The 21,498-nt window shown below is 38.2% G+C and overlaps 1 protein-coding gene across 7 annotated transcripts in view; it reads left to right on the plus strand.

Annotated features, from left to right (window-relative positions):
* TCF12 (transcription factor 12) overlaps positions 1-21,498 on the plus strand; it is a 160,235-nt gene that overhangs the window by 19,701 nt on the left and 119,036 nt on the right. The gene's annotated exons all lie outside the window — the stretch shown is intronic.

A 21,498-nucleotide genomic window follows, 5' to 3' on the forward strand; every position in this document is an offset into this window, starting at 1 on the left:
AAGTTTGCCCTTTGGTTTTACATTGTGGCCTGGGACAAGTTGCTAGTTTTTAAGGAAAAAACATCATCTTTGAGAAAGGAAGGGTACTTGAAGCTCTGCTTTTATCATGAGAATTATAAGGAATGGACACCTGGCTGTAGGTTTATCATCCACTAGAAGGGCTGCATGTCTTATGAATTCAAATTAAAAAATAATATAATTGAACAAACAGAAAAAACCTTTTAGCTACTTCAGTTTATAGAAAGGATTTTTTTTTTTTTTTTGGGACATGGCAGCAAGAATGGGTGACTGAATAAAATGGAACTTTCTCTAAATGACATCTCAAACCATAGAAAATAAAGACCTTAATGGGTGCTGACTTAATTGATATTTTGATTGGACAGGTAACCAGGTGTGAAGTCAAACGATGCTGTTTTTCATGTTTTATGCTTTTAATTTTTTTAATTTTTATTCTTCCCTAAGCCTAGGGTGGATACATGCTGAGATATTATGGAACATAGTGTTTATTTTATGCTGAGGTAGAGTTGTACAATTAATGTAAATTTAGTTACTGAATTTAGCTAGGAGTAATGAGATAAATAATGTCCTAGTTTTGACCAAGATAGTTAATTTTCTTCCTGGTAGCTGGTGTAGTATTTGTGGAATGTCAGTAGAACAGTCTATATGCTGTTTCGCGTTGCTGCTGACAAATCTGTTTTGGGAAATTGGTGTCATTACTAGTGTAGATTATCTTCTGTGGCTTGTTTTCTTTTCTGGAGGGATGCAGATGATGATATAGGAATAGCTGTGTATGTATGTGGTGGGCGTGGGGTTAAACATGCTCCAAATGGCAAAGGTGAGGAAACCCAAGTTTTCCTGATGCCAGTTCACTGCAGTGCTTGGTGCTGTGTGCTGCTAGAGGGCACTTGGGATTGGAATGCAGGGGTGTTGAGGTTGGATTTTCCCCTCTTTTTGCTGCCATAACTTAATGAATTACTGGATACAATTCGTGGTATTTATTTAGTCTGCCTCTTTGCTTTTCCCATAGAAGATCATAAGAGCCCCTTTTCATTGCATTCTAGAAAAGTAAACTGTTTTGTACTGATTTCTTTAAGGGGTGCTTGACATGTGGCTTTTCTACCCGTGTACTATTGCACTGTAAAAATGCTGTCATCTTGAGAAGTGAGATTTGCAGGAAGGAATAATATTGTTTATTAGGTAAACTCAGTATTATCTGCCTTATAACCAAATCATGGGAGCTAAAGCACTGTCACCCTAAAACTGGTCACTTGAACATGGCTTTTTATCGTCTGTGTAGAAATTTCAGTTTCATCAAAAATACACCATTCTGTTGGTGTTTAGGTATTAAGCTTTGTCACAATATCTTCTTTGTGAGCTTAGGTTGGTCTTCTGGTTCGTATGTAGTCACCAGGCTTTAAATTTCATTTATAGAAAATGCTTATGAGCACCTTTTAATGTACTGTAATCTTATTAAGGCAAGTTGCTGGTGTTTCACGTTAGGGTTGTTCTTTGCATCCCTTCATGCTGAAGGGTGTAGTTGATCCTAAATATAGTCTTGAGTATTCTTGATTTAAAAAAAAAAAAAAAGAAGAAGAAAGATAGCTTTCAAAGTACTTCAAATGTATACGGGTATTACATTTGACTGTGTACAAAAAGTAGTGCTCTATGTTGTATTTACAGTTCTTCAGCATCTGCCTCTAAGTTCTGTTTACTTTTGAATTAATGTTTTGTTTCCATCTAAAGATGTTTTATACAGTAATGTCAATGTCTGTTCTTCAAAGGTACAGACAAAGTAGTTTGGTGATTTCCATTAGAATGCTTTTCACTTACATCCTTCAGACTTTTCTGTAAATCCTTCTTTAACAGTTCCTGACATGGCTGCCCCGGGGCGTTGAGCCAGCATGTGCAGTCTCAAGCGAGCAGACCGAGTTGGGATCCCAGACTGCTCGCTCCAGGAGGCATTTTGCTCAGATCCTTAGGGGAGCGTTGACCTTGTCTTGCTTAAAAAAGTGGCACCTGCTGGCGAACCAGGAGGGGCTGGGAGGGAGTTGAGAAGAGAGTACTTTGGTCTTGGAGGGCTGCGATGTGAAACTCTGTGTTGTGAGTGCTAAAGAAGTACCTGGCTCAGGGAGTGGATGGATAGAAGACAAATAGAAATTAAGATACTTGGGAGAGAAGCACTGTTTTGATCCATACCTGATGCTTTTTATTCAAGTCTTGGCATCCACAGTATGGTGTTCCTTGGTGTTCCCTGTTTCTTTAGGTTGTGCTGCAGAACGTTTGGACCACTCGTTTGCGCAATAGGTGATGCTAATTAAAACAAAACGATGTTGACTTGATTATTTTGAAGTAAATAATTACTTAAAGCAGCCTAATGCAGAGGGATCTCAGCAATTCACTAAGTTGTTAATTTTTAGTTTGGTAGAATGAAATCAGACCAAGGAAAAACTTTCTATTTGCAAGGTCAGTATATAAAATGCTATTTGCAGCTTTTTCTCATTTTGTAGTTTTATGGTCTGTGTATCTAATGAAAAGTAATATATTTGGTAGGGAGCAATGAGATTTCATGCTGTTATTTCCAGAAGATTGCTAATACAATACAAAACCAATGTTTGTCTTTTTTTTTTGCTAGATTTACATAGGCTTAATCACAGCTATTGTGCAGTTTTGAGCTGAGAGTTAAAATGCACATGTTTAAGCAGAGTTCCTTTCTCTTCATCCCCAAAAAAAAATCAGATGCAGGAGAGCAGGTTGTATAGGAAGGACAGGAAATAAAATTTGTATTATACACAGGTCCAGATCAGCATTTTTTAAAAATAAGCTATTGAGTTATTGAGTGTTAAATTCTAGACTGCATTTAGTAGGGTAAATTGCTTATAATTCTGGAAGCACTGATCCTGATAGGAAGGGTGATAATTAGTTTCTAATATGGACAGAATTGCTGTTATTAGCTGTGCTCCACATGTTTGCTTCCCCGGTGGCATTCCTTGGGGTGCAGCAGATGGATGAACAAGGGGCAGAGGTAATGTGTGCCGTGATCGGCTGCTGCTTTCCCCTGGGGATACTTCTAGAATGCTGAGCTCTCTCTTTTTTCTTTTTTTTTTTCCTTCTTTCTCTTTTTCAGCAACTTTGAGAATTAATTTATGGCATTGCTCCTTCGTCATCCATTATCCAGCCATTTAATATCAATATGTCAGTGTCTTAAAGGATGGGCTGTTGCATGTGTGCTGGTATCTTAAATCTTACAGAGTCAATATCGTGCTTAAATACTTTTCTCTGTTCTATGAGGTTGTGGCATTAATAGTCTGATGTTGAGTATTAATGTTATCTGATCTTTTGTAACATGATCAACTCCCTTTAAGTTGGAAAATGGATATTATTGTGGCACCTGGATGGCAGAATGGAGCCTGCTATTGAGAAGATTTGTCCTTTTTATTTAAATCTATCCAAGTAATGGCTGCTCTAGTAATGGGAGGCGGGGGGGTTGTTCTTTTATTTTTAAAGCCAAATCTATTCAAGGTAGTAATGTAGGCCACCTTCCCTGTTTGCCAGCCGAAAGAGCGGAGTCTTGCTCAGGTAGGAGGAGGAGGAGACCAACTCCCGCACCCATTGCAGCAGCAGCTCTTAGCAGGTGCCACAGCGGGAAGCTGGAGATGTGGGTTTAACATCTAAAAGCCAAACTGCTGCTGGTAGTGTTGGTGTTTCAGCAAATGGTTGCATATGTGCTAGTGCCATAGAAAAGTGCAAAGTGAAGAGAGCTGAGGCATCTAAAAAAAAAAAAGCATGAAAGGAAACTGAAAGTAACTGGTCCTGGATTAAATACAGTGGAATAGCTAATTACCTAAAATGGAAGTCTACATATTAAAAACAGCCCCGGTTTTGGACTTCATGACTTTTAAATCAAGTTAGGAATCTTGGTCAAATTTGCTTTCCAGCTGAACAGAAAGGGTAGTGATGGCTTAGTACACATGAATGAAACTGCAGTTCGTATAATAGGTTAACTAGATAAGAGAGAATGAAAACATAGTGTGATGTCAGGCTATAGCATATGAAAGTGATCAAATTTTGTATGTTTAATTAACAGAAATGTAAAACCTTTCTAGTATCTAACGATTCTTCCTTAAGTCTTTATTGAAATTCTGGCCAGTGTTTTGTTCAGATTGCCTTAAATATGCGTGTCAGTTACCTCAACTGAACTCATGATGGGTATCTATCTACCTGGCTAAACTTGGGTTTTGCTGTGGTTTCCAGCTCTATAGTAGTTTGTGCTGTTGATCAAGGGAAAGAGGTGAATGGCAGTGAAACACTGGACTGACTCAGCCCAGTGCTGGGGGCATTGTTAACCTGGGCAGGGAGAACTCCAAACCCAAGACCCCGTCATGAACAACGGCACTGATGCTTTCCAAGAGACTGCTTCCAGACAGAGTGGCTGCCCTCATACCCATTTCCTTTCTTTAAGTTTTACTTTCTGATGCAGACAGTAGAGAATATAAAACACATTGCTTGAGAAAATGTTCAGGCTTGTGGAACATCTGTAACAGAAGACACTTACCTGTGGTGATGGAGTGTAGTGTTCAGCACAGGGAATTACTGAGTTTGCATCTGTGGCTGAACCTTAAGTAGTGCCTTTTTAATTAAACTATTTCTGGAGTAAATTTCAAATTCCTCTATCTATGAGTCATCACAGACACAAATAGGTCAAACTTGAAGTAAAAACAAAGCTGTACTTTCCTTGTGGCTGGCTCCTTTTAAAGTTGGGATGTTGCTGTCTGGCATCTAACATTGGAAAGATTCCTCTCTGCTCTTTCATCTCCCTTATTTTTATACCTCTTCAACAGGCTGCCATAGTATTTCATGTATACATATTATAATCAATCATTCAGTAGAACATTTGCAATATTGTGCTTTATTGAGAAGAGTTAATTTTTCTAGTGCCTTTTCTAGAAAAGGACAAACCATCAATTTTTGAGTGGTTTCTGCAGTATATACCTTTTTGTATCAATATATAGATGTTTAACTGCTGTAAAGAGGCTGCTTGGTCAGGTTCACTCTTTTGGAATGCTGAGACAGACCTAGCCTTGGAGTTTTCCTATTGGCACTTCGTTGGAATCAACAGTATTCTCAGAGAAATTAATAACTTTACACTAAGATGAATCTCCATGGTTAACTCTGCAAGTTTCTCACCAGGGACATAAAATTTCCTGAAATTCTGTTGGGCTCATCTTTCTAATATATCTATACTTTTTTCTGTGCAATTGCAACAGAAAAAAACCCCTACTTTTGCAGTCTTAACATGACTTCTGAATTTGGGGATCTTTTTGCTTTTTGTTTCTGGTTTTAATCTGGGTTCTTGAACTGGAATGACTAAAGAAAGTAGTGATTTATTTGGATGATAGTTCAGGGTGTTTTTGTGTGTGTGTTTTTAAATACACACATATATGTTTATTTTATGGACCGTGGAACCATTTTGACTTTTTTCTTTTCTTTCAATATTTTTTTCTTGTCTACTTTTGGTACCACATGTTACAGATGTGGGTATGCAGTGGCAGTCTGTTGACAAGGAAATTGTACCTTCTGTCTGAGGTTTGCGGTCTAGCACAGTGACTTGAAAGTATTTTTTGGTTGAAGACTTACAGAAGACGTCCTTTTAGAGACAGGATTTCAAGTTAAGTTTTTTAATAAATGCCAATCCACTTAAAGCTCTCAGAAATGGCAGAGTACTTCAGTGCTTCCCAGCATTAGGTGCTACTGTCTCAGTATGTACACTGTGATGATGTTTGCCAGCTGTACCAGTGCTTTTCCCAAACTGCAGCAGACAATTTGGAGTAGTGTGGAGCGTGGCGTGAAGCTGAGGATGCTGTTATCAGAACCACCAGTGGTGGTAGTCAGCACTAAAGTTTTGCTCTGAAGTAGTTACTGTTATTTGATAGCTTCACTGTGAATCTGGACAGTGTGAGATGTTTAATATTCTGATCATGCCTTCAAGTAATTCGTTCACCCTCTGGCTGCTTAAATAGGCTGAAGAGCACAGAGCTTCTTGATGCAGAGAGTTCTAGTGATGGGATGTCTCACAGGTCATGCTATTAGAAGAAGTTTTTGCTTGCTTTGTCTGCATAGTTGGGTAACGTGAGTGTTCAGGATTAGTAGATAGATTCCTTGTTTTGAATGTGAAAAATTTCAAACAGCCACTATGACTTGGCAGGAGCAGGTTCTGGAACAAATGCTTTGTTGGGTCAACCTGTTGACCATTGCTGCCAGCCTGTGCCGTGTAAGTGACTGTCCAGGGAGAAATTGTTTGTGTAGCTGACAGCTGGATCCAAATACAGTAGCTGGATGTGGATTGAAGAAGATGGCAACTTGGAGAACTTTGGAGAAAAACGGTTTCCCAGAGGGAAGGATTGGCAATCAGGAAATAAATAATCATCTGTAGCGTGTCTTAAAGATGAAATACAATGGTAAACAAACGTAAGAGAATGAGGTTAAAGTATTTAAAAAACACTGAGTTAGCACTCCAGGGTGAAACACAATTCTGTTTAAATCTAGTCTGTTAATATTGACCCATTTCAGAGCAAAAATATGGTTTCTGTGTCCTACTTGCTTAAGTAGATATGGTAACTTTCTCCTGCCTCATAATGTTGATGCCTAACTGCCTATTTTTTAAAAACTCTTTTGAATTCCAAACCAAAGTTTTGTACATGAATTAGGGATTAATGTTATTTTCTGGAGGCTCATTAGATTTGTGTGTGTGTAAAAGACTGCAAGCCTTTCAGTTTCATAACTTAAAATCAAGTTGCTTCTCTCTTCTTCTTCTTCACGCAAGGAACAACTGCACCTGAAATTCCTGGATTAACATAGAAGTATTACCTGTAACCGAAAGAAACCAATCAGGGATATTATGTAGCAGGTGTTTTCCATATTAGTTTTCTGCTGAAATCAACAGAAACTCTTGATTAAACCTGGTGTCTTATCTGGTGTGTGTCTCATTCACTTTCAAAGAAAAGGTGCAATGATTGGAATTCTCATGATCCTTTTCACCCTTTAGCATATTAATAATACATATGTTATTTATATCTAACCTATTTTCATTACCTAGTAAAAGAGATTTTAATTGTTGTTCAGGATGTATTTTAAGTTTTTGCACTGATTTGAGCATGTATTTCGCAGTCTTCCAGAAAGACCTTTTACTATAACATATACGTTTCATGATATGAGTTGAGCAAAACTCTTGTGGTCTGGGAAGCAATTTTACCATCTGATTTAATATGGAAAGCTTTGAATGTACATTTGAAAGTAGACTGTGCCATCTATGTATTTGTTTTCTTAGACAATTCTCTATAGAAATTCTTGACATTAAATTCATTAAGCAGTTAATCCCAGTGGTGGCTCTTTTCTGCCATAGGAAGCTGGTTTTATTCAAGTATTACTCCTGTGATGAACCAGTTCAGGAATTTTGTTTGTTTTTATCTGCCTCCACATTGTATTAATCAGAGCAGAATTATTCCTGTGCTATTTGTTAAAAGGACAGAGAAGAATACATCATTGTTCAACACACAGAGTATAATGTTTCTCCTAAATAGAGAATTTGACTTATTTTGCTACATTTTTACTGTTATGCTTTTAGAATACTGACCTCTACAGGTGGTTCATTCTTCCCTTTTAGACTGTTAATGGCCTTGAGTTACTTCTGTTGCATTTGCAAAGTAAACAAAACAAAGCCTACAGAGAGATTTTTTTCCTTTCCAATGAGGCTGACAACATCAAGGGACAAAGAGCGAGCTAGTAAAAACCCAGCCAGAGCAGCTGGGTCTTATTTCCCCCTATCTCTCATCAATAGCATATTGCCTCCCACTCCCCAGCTTCTTTTAGTGCTATAGCCACTTTTGCCATCACTAAGTTTAGACAGAACATAGAAGTGTTCCATAGTTTAAGAGTGTTCATGAAATGGATTTCTAGACTTGTTCTAAATGGGTTGTTGTTGAAATATTACTGTCTGTGGAAACATGTGTCATAGGGTTTTAGTTAACCCACGAACTTCTGTAGGTTCTCTCTCGTTTTTTATTTTAGTATCCTTGGTGCTTTGAGTGTAAAGTACTTTTGCCTATGCTTTGGGTTGCTTGATGTGATTTAGACCGAGTTTGGAGCTCTCAGCTGCTCTTAACCAGGTGCTGTGATTGAGCTGATCAGCCCTGCTATGAACTGGCTGTGGTTTGGAAGCTTAGCAGCCTTAAGATTGCTGCAGTTACAGACTTCTAATCTTGGAGCTGTTTTAAAAATGGCTTTGAGTGGATTTTCTTGTGTAAAAGATGGCATGCACACAATAATGACATTGTGGTAATTGTAGTCAGTGTTTTTCTTAGGCCAAATGTCAAGTCTGATAGACCTGTTTGAAATACAGATGTTCCCTTCTATAATGTTTCTATTTTCTGTTCAGCAGAAAACTTATGATTTAACAAAAGTCTTGTAAACCTTGTGTTAGAATGAGGGATGTGGGTGTGAAGGAGATTTAATTGGCTCTCAATAGAAAAAGTGTGAAGTACAACACTAGATCAATACAGGCGCCACATCAGATTCTTGTATTACATGTCTGTAACTAGCATTAGAGCTGGCATTACTCTGGATTTAACTGAGTGCAGTGAGTATAGAATTTGGCTTCAAATGTACTTCCTTCTTAATGGAAAATAAGATGAAGTGGCTTAGCTCCATCTGTATTTTTAGAATCTCTTGTAAACCACTGAATTCTGGTTTTACAATGAAAGTGTTAAGAACATATACTCAATTGAAATCCTGTACAAATAGAGAGTATTAAATTTTAAAAACTTCTTAAAAATCTGATTAGTCTTTGGATAACTTAAGAGTCTTCATAGATCTTAAGAGGTCGCACCATATGTGAAGTTTTTGTTCGCTTTCAACTTTTTTTAATAAAAGCAGGTATAGATTGTTTCTCCATGCTTTTTTGTCAGTTATTTTGTCATCTTTTTCGTGTAATATTTCATAGTTTTTTTGTTTGTTTGTTTGTGTGTGATGTGTGTGCTTTTTTTTCTCTCTTGTTTCTCCTGTAGTAGATTCAGCATTAAGTTAATGATACACTCAGAGTCCTTTAGGAAAATGAAAACTAGGCTAAAGAGATCTTAGGGGCTGAAGCTTGTACAATGTGACGGTTTCTTGATAATTGGTTAATATATATCTTACTCAAGGCAAGTTATGCCCCTGATGTTTAAAAATTCAGCAGTGAACTTGAAAATGTAAAAGGAAGTGGCTTCAGATTTATTTCTTGCTTTTTTTAAAGAAAAGCCAAGCAAGGAATAAAATCCTAATGGCAATCCATATTCTCAAATGTAGAGTTAATATTGTAATCAGTGATATACACAGAATTTTTTTAAAAGCCTAAATTGCACACACATATCTGAGTGATGTGCATGTTTACTCCCTTTGAGTGACCTTATAAATATAAGCTTTACGTATTAAGATATGTGTAGTGAAGTTGAACAGAGCTACTGAAGCTCTTTGTACTTGAACTTTTATGTTTCTTTCACATGCATCCTGGCAGGTGCCTTAATGTGTATGTGTTTAGTTCACTGGGCTTTCATATCACTTGTGAAAATTCAATAAAGTACTTGTATTAGTTTGGCTGCCAGGAGAACTCCACGTGTGTCTGTGGATTGGGCACAAAAGGACACGAAGTCATCAAATACAGCCTATCAGTTATGTGAGAATATCATGTTTGTTTGGATTCAGGTGAAGAGTGTGTAGTTATGAATTCATTTCAATTTGCAGGTATTTCTTAGCTTTCTTAAAAGTCTGTTGGCCAAGTTTTTCTAAAGGAATAGACTCTGCATTTTTAGTCCGTGTGAGTGTGTGTTGTGGAGCTGTGTGTGATGTTGATTCTGAATTGCCTGATTACGTGTGTGAATCTTCACGATGTTCTCTTACATCTGGGAGGGAAGGCTGATGGTTTCTTCTGAACCCATGTCAGTAGATCTTTCACATATAAATTGGGATGTGAAGAGACATTTGATACCTTATTACCCTTTCACAAAGTGTCATCTGAAGAATACCGAAGTGACACCATGTTGAAGGGTAATAATGTTCTTTGTGATTGGAATATAAGAAATTCTTTCCCAGCTACTGAGTCATGGTTGTCTCTTTCAAAAAAGCAGAAACTTTTTTCTTTTTTGTTATTTTACATATTTAACAGAACGTGAAGGGTCTTCCTTCTGTTGAAATTATTTGATAATCCTTATGAACTGTAGCATTTTCTTTTTATTGGCTGAGCAAAGCTGGGCACTTTTACAAATTTCATTGTATTGGAGAATGAAAAACTAAAGTACAAAGTGAAGCAAAGTCTGGAAGCTGTTGCTAGTGCTAAAATCAGTAATATAAAGAGAACCCAATGCAGGGTTCAAGGCCAACAACATTTAAAGTCACCACCCAGGGAGGCGATGTGTTCAAATTGGTTTGTTTTGGCAATGCTTAAGATTCTAAAATACAAAAGAGAAAATGGGCTATAGTAATTTATAGAAGCAACTTATTTGGCACATGGAACCCAAGACTTGTTTTGGCTAAAATTCAAAGTGTACTCGTAATTTTTTTAAATAAAGATTCTTTCTTTTTGTCTTTTTAATTACAGAAGAAACAGAGGGAAGGAAAATTCTTGGGTTTTGTTGCCATTTACTTTGAAGCAATTTACTCTTCCTCTAAATTTTGGCTAAATTTCTAGCAAGTGAACAATAAAGTTTGTGTGTGAGTGTTCTGGCAGTGTTGAACTTCCTGGTAACCTGTTTCTAGCCTAACACTGAGCAGATTTGTCACTTTTCAGATTTTATTAAGCTTATTGGTGTTCAATGTAATTCAAACATGCATTTATTCAGTTATTTTTCCAGCACACGAGCATAGTATCAATGTTCCAATAAGTCCAGTAGTCCCAAAGTAGGCTGCAGGATTTTATGCATCACTACACAGGGATGTCTTTTCTTTGTTCTCCCCCAGATATGACTGCTTTTAAAATACAGCCATTCTCAGAGCTGGCAAATACTCGGGAAGTGCTGGGCTGGCTTCCCTGCCCTTCCCGCAGCCCTGACTTTGGCCTTGTCCGGTTCTCGTGCTCTGCCCTTCTTCTCTGCCAGCAATGCCTCAGTGAGCTAACCTGGCCAGAAACCAACAAGGGGCTTTTTTATGGTTCCGTTTTCTACTAGTTTCTTGCTGAACTGCTTTACTGCAGGACCCTACAGAACACTGGTGCCAGTGTGAGGGAGGCAGAGGTAAAAGCGGGGCAGTGGGGACAGGGGAGCGTTAGGGGAGCGGGGTGGCCTCTTTTGGGTGGCAGCCAGCCCGGAGCTCTTAGGAAGACAGGCTTGCGTTTGCGTACATAAAACCTGACTCATAAGCTGTTGGCCGGCAGTAGTTCCTGCATCAAAATCCGTTGTGAGGAGCTGGTGAGTGCCGCTTGCTGTTGCAAGGCTCCTCTGCATGGGGACAGCCTGTGCTGCTGCGGCTCGTGTGGTGGCTCTGGGGCCTGTGGGGAGCTGGGCGGCCCGGCTCCCTTCCTCTTCACTGCCCTTCCACTGCTTTTTCTTACTCACCTGTCATAGTAAACTTACAGTATTTGTCCTAATTTTAGTGTAAAATCATTAGCCTCTGTGTTCTTATTAAATATCCATAGAAATCTGTTCTTAATTTTAAGGTGTAAGTTTTATAGGAATGAAGTTGTGAGGCTATTTGATACCTTTGTAGAAGGAGAGACTTATAAAATGTCCTGGGAGGAGGAATTTTAAAAAATAATAAGTTATTGATTGCTACTTGCTTTTTGACAGAAGACTATTCAAATCAATGTTTGGAAGTGTTTAATACTGTATTATTATTGTAGGAAGGATAATTACTAGGCGAGGGTACTTTTTACCACAGAAAAACTGCCCACTGCATTTTATTGACTTTCAGCATTTTCTAGTTATAACTTCTGGAACTGCATTACCAGCATATTTTGAGAAGCAGCAGCAACAAATTTTGTTTACTCATTAAAAAAAACCAAAACAAACACAGCCAACCAAACAAAAAGAATAAACCAAAGGCATGAGTACACTTGAACAGCAACAGGTATGTCAGTTCCAGCTGCAATGTTAGAGAATTAAGGCAGTTTAAAATGGGGTTACTTGACTATAAATTCCGTTTCTAACTTGTCCATCAAAGTTCTGCTCCTGAAGTGTGCGTGGTTTCTAAGTGCATTTTATTAAGAGTGTTTTAGCTCATGTAACACTTGTTACAAGAAGAGCATTGAAGACTCACATTTCTATAAAAAGTGTGATATTTAGGATTTAAGCCAAGGAGAAACGTTACACAGTCTAACCAGCCTATGGAGTATTAAATGAAAAGCTAGCAGAACAAATAGAGGGAAGAGAAGTGAAGTCTTCAAACAGGAAAAAGAAGTTGTGTTTTTTGGGTAAGAAGTACAACTGAAAAAATCTTGACATCTTTGCTAGCAAATGTAGATATTTCTGGACTCATTTCCACCAGACCCAGATCCTGCCAGATTTAGTAGTTATTTTCTGGAATAGAAAAGGTGTGTTTTTCTGTTGTTGGGGGGTGTGTGTGTGTGTTTCTTTGTGTGATACTAAGGTACATTCTTTTCAGACTAATTGGATGTTTCTGTTAAACCAGTGATGTTAAACTGTTACAATTATTTTTCAGCATACGAACAGGGAATCCTGACTTCTCTAGAGCTGTTACTTCTGTGTTATTGATCCTCTGTGTAACTTTGTTGTTGGAAGGTAACCTTCCCAGGTTTATCAATGGTAACATCATGGATGTGCTAGTAGAAGAATGTTGAAGTGCTGATGATCTCAAAGTGCAGCAGAAATTAGTAGGTCAGGTAATACCTTTTGCTTATGAAGGAAGAAACTAGTGAATACAGGTGTCAGGCAGCTTATTGCTTCAGTGACCTGTGATGAGACATCTTGGTTCAATGGTTCTTTAAATAAAGGGGAAGAGTGGAAACACCTAACGAACAAAACCAAACTTTTTTGGGGATTGAACTGGGCTCCCTCAGCCATCTCAGTTGCTGCAGTGTGGCTATGGATTAATACAAGGCCCATTAACATCAGGCAGCAATCTTTCTTCTACCTTGTTCATTGGTGTTGAAGATGTAACTATCATAGCAGCTTTCCAGCATCGTGGGCACACCGTTTACTGCCACTCACTCGAAGGGAGCTGTCAATGCACAGCCTGCCTGCCTGACTCAGCGGGCAGCCAACAGCCCGGGCGGCAAGCAGCTGGGTATTTGGGCAGATATAATGATATCTGGGAAATTTAAAGACAGATTTCTCTCCTTTGACAGGGAATGTCACGTTTTCTTACAAATAGAATCTCCGTCAGTCGCAGAAGTGGTTGTAAGAAATGTCTCAATGTTGAGGAAAAAAAGATTTCTTGGGGTTTATTCTTTGTTTGGATTTGTTGGATTTTTTTAAAGGTGTCTGAGGGTCCTGCTGGCAGCACAGGCTGTGCCAGATCTCCATCGTTTGTTCAGACTGGATTCTGGCCATGACTTTTGGAAGTAATGGAATTATTGAGAACTGTTGGTTTTGGGCCTCTGCAAAAGGAGAACATCTGGCAAGAGCTTTACTACATTCCAGCCAGCTTATGGAGCACTAGTTAGGACAAAATGCATACTGGAAAAAGTAATCTGTGATAGTGCAGGCTAAGGCAGACTTGCGTCAGCTCAAATTCTTGACTGGGTAAATGCAGGTGGAGATGCTTCTTGAAAGTTTTTGATAGTTTACTTTCATTTTTTTTTTCTTCATGCCTAAAACAATTGAAGAAAACACATTTTGCTCTAGGCGTCTCTTTTACCGAGGTAAGAGGTGTTATCTTTCCTCTGGACAAACCAGCAGGGCACTTCATTGTGCTGCAGGGCAAATTGTGAAGCCCTAACCTTGCAAAAGCTTCTTTCTTGAATGAAAATGAAGCAGCATGAAGGGTTTTTTTCCTCATTTTTGGCAAAAGAGGACAGAGATAAGTGAACCAGGTTGTAATAATTACCTAAGAGAACATCTGCTATATTTATTCTATTGCTTTTTCACATGTAACTGAGAGCTAGCCTACCACATCTCTGGCTTAGATGAACAGATGTGCAGTGCTTGCATTCTTCCCTGGTTAAATACTGAGCAGATAAACTTTGGGTTTAGAGATAAAAGATTATGTTTAATGTTGACATATTCGTATAATAGACACTTTTCCCCCAGCTGAATTGAAAGAGACGGAATTCTCTTACAAAGAACTGATGTTCACGCAACCTTGATGTGTAACTTTTGCTTTGTTCAGTAATGGGAGTTCAGTCCTGTGAGTGGGTCTGTTCAATGTGCTCTTTAGAACAAGTAATCAGAAGAAATCTTCTTTTTAATGATATGCCTGTCTAGAGGTAAATTTGAAAACTTTTCAAACTTCTTTGTATTCCACGTGCTTGTTTTATGAAAAATATAACGTGTTTATTGTTTTAATGTGAGTTGCCATGCTGCTGTTAATGGATTTTAGACTTCAGTATTGTGGGATAGCCAAAAATCTGATCTAGAGATACTATGTAACTTAACAAAGGAGAGGTTTTCTCCCACATGCTTTTAGGAAACAGCTTGGTCTAGATCTTCTGAAGATCAGACTAAGACTTCTGTGATCTTGACTGCGTATCTTTGTTTCCAGTCATGGAAGTGTATAGAGCAGAATTGCGTTGGCATTTCCTTGGCTATACTGTATACTATACTTGCCATTTTACTTAAAGTTCAAAATCCTGGCTCACTAAGGTGCTGGGTTTTTGTCTGATACGTTTATTTCTCTGGTTCACCTACGTGAACTCAGCAATTCAAAATAGACTATTTTTTCTCACAAATGTGTTTTTTCAGTTCTTTTTTTTTTTCTTTGTTCTTAAACTGGTTGGTACATCAGAGATCTCTTTTTCCTTAAAAGGTGTCCTGGTTTTGTGTTAATTAATGCATTGGTGATCTTCTATATATGAGCAAAGTACTTTTAATTTGCTGCAACTGGATAATTTTAATTGTACACATATAAAGATGGATGACAATCGCTAACACCGTGAACAAATACTGACCCCAGGTTGATCTTGGAGTTTGTTTTCAAGAGGGTCAAAGTTTGCTTGACACCTTGTGATACAGTAAAGGACTGAAAGCACTTTTTCTTAACATTTTTAGACACATTGTTAGAACATCTGTCACACTTGGAGTGTGTTCTCTGCCCATGAGAGTTTGCATCTCAGTTACACGCTGCATAACTCAGATTGTATTCTGTTGTGGTGCCTGAATCGGCAGCTTCCTGTACTCTTGTGATACAGTTGGTAACAGTAGCTGTTGACTGAGGCTGTATTTGAATATTTTTGGCCTGGTGTGTGCAGTCTTGTGACGCTGGTCTTGATTTAGGTGTATATAAAAATATATGTATATTTTAAAGTGTGCAGTTATATAAAGCTGTTGAGTCATAACTGAAGTAACCACAGGAAAATTTGCCAGTAGAATGGATTATTATGATAGTGAATATTGTAGGGCTGAGACTGACTTGTTATAGGCGTTCTGTCTGATACTTCATGGTTCAGTGTAGAGAGGAGAATAAGATGCAATTTAATAGCAGTTTAACTGTGTGTGTGTTTGCATGTGAATAAAAGCTCTGGGTTGTATCCCTGCTAAAGGCTTGATCTCTAACCTCGTTTGCTTTATTCACTTTTGGAACCAAGGAGGTTTCAAAATACACTCCCTGCATGCACACATGTAAATATTATTTATATACAGGATATAGTCTGTGAAGATGAGCATTTTAATTTTTCTTTTAGAATTTTAACCTTATATTGGATGGAAGAATAACATTAAATCTTGTATTAATGACGGGAAATATTTTTTCAGGAGTGAAGAACAGCTTTACTGCATAGTGCTCTGAGCACCTCTGTGTGTTTGTAAGGAAATTATTTTTTTAAAAAAAGCAAACAACTTAGGTTAAATGCTGATTCTTATATTTTTTTGTCATTGACTTATGCTTGAACTGTATGAATAAACTTACACAGATAACAAATATATTGCATACAGCATATTACATATGGTATAAATAAGCTCTCCTCTTTGAACTGTACTTGATGTAGTTTTTCTGGCAAGGTGGGTGTAGCAATCTGCAGTTTTCTGGTTTAGTACAGTTTGGGTGGGAAATGCCAGTTCCACTTTTATTTTGAGTAGGTTGTATTGTATGCAAAGTGTCCAGGTCATGCCAGGTCACTCAGTGCCTTGATGTGATTTGGAGTCTAGGAAGCAGAGAATACGAGGAAGGAGAAGTAGGTAACTTCTGACGTGTAAGGCTGCTGCTGTTACGGGAATTAATAACCTAATGTTGCTGTTCTCAGGGAATACATGGGCCTTATTACAAGAAATGAATAGGATTGTTTGTGAAATTAAGTTAAAAGTAGTAATTGCCTTTTTTTTTAGTAGCAAATTGTATTTAGGTAGTGAGTGGAGACAAATCTAAAACATATTTGATAGTTATACAGGAACTGTATTACCGGTACTGACTTTTGATGTTAATAGACACTGTTAAAACATATTTAAGCTTTTCATCAATTTTCCTGAATGAGCATGATTTTTTCCATTTTCCTTTGACTTTATACAATGTAAGTATTTTGTTGTATTAAGAAAAGTTCAACTGTGCACTGTGAAATTGTATTCTGACCTAAGAAAGTACTGTTCTTGCAAGTCATTTTCTATATGGAAGTGTAGGTTTTAAACAGCTTTCCATAAAGAGACAATTCTATTTGCTGATACATTTTGGGTTACAATTAATTTTTAACACCAGTCAATCCTGATTTTGGTCTATGTTTTGGCTATTGCCCAGGCAAGTTTTATACTTGCTGTGTACATTCCTCCTAGTTGAATAATTTTGTTCTACTGAAGTTTTAATTGTGATTTGCTTATTCTGGGGATAGAAATTAATTTTGTATAGCATAATTTATTGCCTGTTCTTAACATAATTTCCACAGTAACTGGCATAATGAATGTTTGTTCTTTGCAATGTCAGCCAATCGTGCTCTGGGATTCTCCAGGATAAAAAATGTTTCAAAAATGCAAATTGATTTATTTACTGCTATTAATAATCACTATTGATGTTTCAGGCAGATCTTACAAACTGGTGGTTGCAAAGAAAAATATTCAAATGGAAGCTAGTGTCTTATGGGTAATAATTGAGATAAGCGGTGCCTCTTTGGGGTGGCTTCAGTCCCTGCAGGGCTTCATTGCTCCCTTAAAGGTCTGCTAGTGGAGGGTGGTGGTTAACAACCTCAGCTCTTGTGGTTATAAACCTGACTGGGCAGGTCGGCGAAGATATTGAAATGAATAGTTAATCCCAGAATGGATTACGTGTTCAATCTGTGACTCAGTGGTTCAATACAGGGAGGACTGAGTGAGCAGCATCATGCAATTTAATAAAATTCTCGGACAGTTTTCTGAAGGATTTGAGGAGTCCGGAGTTTGTACCAGACACCTCTGACTCAAGACAGTGTTTCTGTGACATATCCATAGCACTTCCATTCATCTTCTGAAGCAAAAGGTAGAAAAAGTGATACTGCTCTGCTGTTCTCACTGGTGCCTCTAAAAGCAGTTCTGATGCTGGGGGTGATCTTTCCTTTTTGATGCAGAGAGATGGGGGAGATCAATATCCATATGCTGTAAGGCAGTCGGTACATTCTCCAAGAAACAGTATAGACTGAGATTCGAAGTTTCTCATCTGGTGTGTGTGTGTGGTACTTCCCCTTGCCTTTCCTTTGGGGGTGGGTGGAGAGGAAGCCCTCTATTTATATAGTTTGAAATAAAAGTGGTTTGTCTTTTACCTATATTAGAATGTTACATCTGAATTTATGCCGACGGCACTTAAGTGGTTAGACTGTTGGTAGGTTGCCCGGTTTCATTTCTCTTCTCAATTTGATTAATGCCCTTAGCTTTGTATATTTTAAGCCCACCACATGACATGTATTGTCAAAGCTGCTTTTGGTTTTGAATGCTCCATGCCTCCACCCTGTAATAAATGTGTGGAACTATATCTTGTCTTCACTTGTTTGTCTGACTTGCAAATTTCAGGTACTTTTTTTAGATTCTAAATTATTTTACTCTGTTATTAAAAATATTCAGTGTACTATAAAATGAGAAATATTTCTATTTGGAATCAACAAGAAGATGCTGAGAGCTAGTCTTAACCTATTGAAATTTAAAATTTTAATTGAAATAGTATTTCTCCATCAAATAATATTTCTCTTTGCATCCCCTTACTAGAAAGTCTAGGCCTAAAACATAATTTTAGATAACGATTTATATCATACTTCACAGTAGACCTTTGCAATATAGGATCTAATGGTAATTTGATTTGTTTGGGTGTCTAAGATGCAAAATACAATCAACGCTGTTATGGTTTGTGGTCTAGGGTTTTTTTGCAATTGATTTCAGTTGTTGACTCTTATCTGAAGGAATATCATTACTCTGAAAGAAAATTGGATAAAGAAGTTATAAAAGATAGAAACTCATACCTTGAGTACCTAGTGTAACAATCTACAATGTGATTTTTTTGGTCAAATCATTTATTTGATCAACATCATAGCAGATGGTGACCCTATAAAGTATATTATCTTGTTTACATGAACATTAGAGCTGTTGTCTCTTGAAATAAATTTTAAATATGGTTGTCTGTGTCTTATACCAGCAAGAACAACAACTTTCATTTCAACTTGATTGTAAGATCCAATTTTTTTTATTAGGTGAATTTTTGGACCTGTTTCTTGAGAATGAATACATATGTTGAACCAATGAGGCAACAGGTTTCTTTAGCTTTTCTTCTAGAAGAGCTGGAAATGCTCACAGCGCCATCTTAAAAGCGACATTAAGCAAAGCCTTTTTAGAATCCAGTGCATAAAGCCAGGAAGCGTCCTCGTGACTGCTTGGCCCGATCTTCCCGAGGTGGCTGAGGAGCGCTCGGCCCTTCCTGCGGCCTGGCTGGGGTCCCGGCTCTGGGCTGTGCCCCGTCTGTGCTGGCCGAGGGCAGGGGACGTCCTGCCGTCCTCCCCGGGACAGTGCTGGCTGAGCCAAAACCAGCCCCAGGCTGTGGCTGAGTCTGCTCCAACTAAGATCAAGCTCGCTGAATTAACCCCTAGTTACACTGTGGCCTGTCTGCTGGAGAAGGAGCCCATTTCGATTGAGAACTATGAAATCAACTCATGAGTCATTTCGATTACTTTCCATCCTCAGTGCCTACTAAAAAAAGGAAGTGGGGGTAGAACCTCAGACACTCAGACACTTCTGCCTGTGTCTGTGTTATTAGACCTTTATAACACACAATTGTTGAATTTCCCCCTTCTTTGCGTTGGTTAAGCAGACTGAGCCGCACAGCCGTTCCTGCGCAGCCGGTGTCGGTGCTCTGCTGGCACAGCTTTCCTGCGCCCTTTCACATCCGTGATGAATTAGTGGTTTCTGGAGCTGATTTAGCAGAACCTTAACATAAGTCCTTATGTCCCACTGACTCAAATTTTTAAGTGAGTAACATGTTTTACTGTAGGGGTCATGCATCTAAACAGTACACATATCCATTATCTACTGACATATTTCCTAAATGGGTTGCTATAATGTGCTATGTCTTAGACTTTCCCATTGACTTTGTCTTGCAGTAAAATAATTTTCTTTTCTTGCCCCCCGCTTCCTACTACATCTCTTTTGAAACTAGAGCAATGGAAGACTTGTTATGATAATCACTGGATTACTAGCACTTTTGTTTCTGGCAGAAAAGAGTCAGTTGTGCCAAAAGATTATTTTGCCTTTGTCAGTGCCAGCCACGACTTTTTACTCAGCTCCTGGAGCAGTTACAGTAAAACAGCAATGCTGTCAGCTACAAAATGCAGCAAACTTCCACAAACTGCCGGCTCGATATAGTGGTGGTTTCACATTTTCAAAGAGCTTTCTCCAGCCTTGAGGATCCTTCCTGCAGTACACAAAAGGTGTCTATAGTTTTTATCTGGGTGGTTGTACTGTGCTTGAAGTTTAACATGACTTCTGCAGGCTGTCTTCGTCAAAACAGTATTTTCTAGCTTCATAAAACACATTTCTTAAGGAAATAATGGCTAGAATGCTATTATTCCGTAGGTAGTTATTTATAGTATTTCCTTGCGTTTTATTTTGTAGTGTGGCCAGTATGAGATATATGCATGAAAATTTATAGTTGCAAGATAAAGTTAAGGTTTGGGGATGATTGTATGGAATAACTTGCACTTGGCTCTTATTTATAAATTGTGACATTTACAAAATATGATATTAAAAAGCTTAATAAATATACATCACTGTTGTGGTTTAACCCCAGCAGGCGACTAGGCCCCACACAGCTGCCTGCTCACTCTCCCCCAGTGGGATGAGGGAGAGAATCGGAAACTTGTGTGTTGAGGTAAAGACAGTTTAACAGGTAAAACAAAAGCTGTGTACACAAGCAAAGCAAAACAAGGGATTTGTTCATGACTTCCCATGGGCAGGCAGGTGTTCAGCCATCTCCAGGACAGTGGGCTCCATCACATCTAACAGTTACTTGGGAAGACAAACACCATTGCTCTGAAATGTCCCCCCTTGCTGCTGCTTCTCCCAAAATTATATACTGAGCATGATGTCAGGTGGTCTGGAATATCCCTTTGGTCAGCTGGCCTGGCTGTGCCCCCTCCCAGATTCTTGTGCATCTCTAGCCTTCTCCCTGAAAAGTCCTTGACTTGGTATAAACAGTGCTTGGCAACAACCGAAACATCAGTGTACTATCAACATCATTCACACTCTAAATCCAAAACACAGCACTAGATCAGCTACGAGGAAGAAAAGTAACTCCCTCCCAGCCAAAACCAGGACAATCACATAAAGAATTTATGCTCTACTTTAAACTCCTTATGAGAGAAATTCGGGTGACATGCAACTAATGAGTTGTGTTTTGTAGGTCAAAGTGCATGGAAGTCCTGCAATTCCAGATGGAAGTCTTCCATCTGTTAAAAAAAAAAAATAAATTTTGTGATATAGATAATCAGGAATGTAGTTACTAGAATAGTAACCTTATCCTATATGAATGAATTTGCTATAGGAATTCAGGTACTTTTGCAATTAGTTGTTTTGGAATGTGGTTTAAGGATGGTTTTACTAATTAACTTTGAATATAAAGTAGATGGAGAAAGCGTTGGCAACAGTATTTCTAATTGTTGACTTGATAGTACATGAAATATGTATGTAGATATCGACTTTAAAGATCTCCCTATTTTTTTCCTTCCCTTTTCTCTTTTGAGCTGTAGCCTGAATTTGCATAAAGGGAACTGATTCTAAAAGAACCGTTACAGAGTTAAAAAAGATCCCTGTTTAGTAGGGCAGACACCATGAGTCTCTGTGGGATTTTTTAAGCCATTGAAATACAACCAGTCTGTCTTGCCTTTCCCTCCTGTTATGCTAAAATATCTTGCATGTAATAGCAAGT

Source organism: Nesoenas mayeri, assembly GCF_963082525.1.
Source record: "Nesoenas mayeri genome assembly, chromosome: 11".
Taxonomy (NCBI): domain Eukaryota; kingdom Metazoa; phylum Chordata; class Aves; order Columbiformes; family Columbidae; genus Nesoenas; species Nesoenas mayeri.